We start from the raw sequence: 2,494 nt of genomic DNA on the forward strand, positions 1-2,494 counted from the left end.
GTTTGTCATCTGGGGTTGGTTTTCTCTTTGCTTTAGTGTAGTAGATTTTCTTAACTGCTTATGATTTGGCACTGTTTCACCAATTCAAAATCTCAGCCAGTTGTTAATTCATTTGCTAATGTTTGCTTGAAATGACTTTCTCCGCCTTATCTAGAATATGCAACACACAAGCAACCCATTTAGTCCAATTAGTCCATGTCGGCATTTGCGTTTCAGTCGAGCCTTCTCCCATCCTTTCTCCTCTAACTATCAATGTCGCCTTCCCTTCCCTTCTCCCCCATTCACTTAATCTAACTTCCCCTTAAATGTATCCATGCCAATTGTTTCAACTGTTTCCTTTGGTACAAGTTCACCTCACTCTGTGAATTAGGTTTCTTGCTGATTATTTTATTTTTTATCCAGCGCACATGAAAATGATCGTTACCCACTTTGCAGTGAGCGCAAATGGCAACATGGTGGCACAGCGGAACAGGGGTTAGTGCTATTGCCTCACAGCACCAGGGATCTGGATTCAGTTCCAGCACCGGATCACTGTCTGTGTGGAGTTTGCACGTTCTCCCTGTGTCTGTGTGGGTTTCCTCTGGGTGCTCCAGTTACCTCTCACAGGCCAAAGATGTGCGGGTTAGGTTAATTAGCCATGCTAAATTGACCCTGGTGTCAGAGGATTAACAGGGTAAATATGTGGGGTTCTGGGAATAGGGCCTGGGTGGGATTGTGGTTGGTGCAGACTTGGTGGGCTGAATGGTCTCCTTTTGCACTGTGAATCTATGAAAATATTGAGAGACTTGGAAAATATGAATCTCGCCAGCAAGATCTTGTTTTCTGTTTCTCCCTGCACGCCCTTGTCACTTTTCTGGTGCCATAACAAGGTTTTAATACATTAAAAAATAATTAGTGGTCTTCCCCTCTTTATCGTTCTTCCCCCATATTAGATATCCTATCCTTGCCGACATGCTGTCATGCCGGCAAGGTTTACCACTGATTTTTAAATACAAGAAGTAGGTGAAAGGAACCTGCCAGGAGTGTGCACTGCGGGTGTCTTCTGGGAGCTCCATTGCAGTGGCAAGGTTGGGGGTAGGGAGGTTCTCCTTATCGGTTAGAGTGGTGGGGGGGCACATTCTTTATGTACATGTGGTGGGAAGTTTGTGTTTTCCGTTGGAGACCGTGGTTGAATCCCAGCTGCTGTCTTTCTCTGTCCCCAACCTGACAGTACGGTCCATGCCTGCAGACTTTTTCTGAACAGTGCTGGATTATCTGGTGAGGAAAGCCATTGCGCAACCTGCGAGCTGCACGCTGGTTTCTCAGCTACCACTGCCGAAAAAGGAAAATTCTGCCCTTTGTGTCTAAAAATACTTGTATTTTTAAAGATCTCTATTATTTTCCCCATCAGCTTTTCCTTTTCAAATGAAAAGATATCCAATCTGTTCATTCATTCTTGATAGGTATAACCTCTCACAGTATCATTTTTGTAAGTCTTTGTCCTTCATCAGTGCCTCTGTATGCATTTTACAACATGGCAGTCAAAACTGTAGACCAAATGGAGTCTAATCAAGGTTCAGTATGGGTTTAGAATAACTTTACTGCTCTTAAATACTTCTGTTAATTGTGTGTTCATGTATTATCTGCCTAACACACAATTATTTCCTCCATTCATGTAATAATGCTGCAACATGTTATTATAAACTTGCACCTTATTTATGTTAGCTCTACGTTCAGTGCCATTGCTTATTTCTATCTGAGATCTCACTAGTATTGAAATATATATGTTCTGTACAGCATCATCTACCTTGGAGCTCCTAAAATGGTGTCTATGCTCTTCCACTGCCTCCCTATCTTCCTTCTGTCCTCATGGCTGCACACTCCCTTTGCCTGTTATGGTTCTCACCTCTGCAACCAGACTGCCTCAAGTCTATGTCATTAAACCCATGTTTGGCCATTACTAGGAGCCAATTTAAAGTTAATCATCTGGATTTCCCTGTACTAATGACAACAAAACTGTTAACTTTCACTTATTATTCCGCTGAAACTGATAACACCATTTGGAAACTGCACCTGTACTGTCAAACATGTAAATCCAGAAGTTACTGTTAGTGATTATACATTTTTCTCCATAGGACATGCTATTCAAGTTGCTGCAGAATACAATCAATTAGAAATCTGTGAAGAACGTTCCCATTTACACTGATTTCACAGGTTTTTTAAGCATATCTTCACACCCACACTTTTTTTTTCTTTGGGTACTAGTGGGGAAAGTGGTGGAAGGATTATCAGCCTGTTGAACTGTGTTATAAATGCTCCTTCCATAAGCAACACGTCCTGGTGTTAGACTTGAACCCGAAGCTTCAAGTGCAGTGGAGGAGTGCTACCACCACTACACCAGAAGACCTTCTTTACTGAAACCCTATGGAAAAAGTTATACCTTGTCAATGAATTGTAACTGGGTTTTTAATGGTGTGGGTTATCAGTACTGCTGCAGAATTTCTTTGGCCTCAAG

The sequence above is a fragment of the Carcharhinus amblyrhynchos genome, chromosome 9 (assembly GCF_965287045.1).
Source record: "Carcharhinus amblyrhynchos chromosome 9, sCarAmb.v2.hapA, whole genome shotgun sequence".
Classification (NCBI taxonomy): Eukaryota; Metazoa; Chordata; class Chondrichthyes; order Carcharhiniformes; family Carcharhinidae; genus Carcharhinus; species Carcharhinus amblyrhynchos.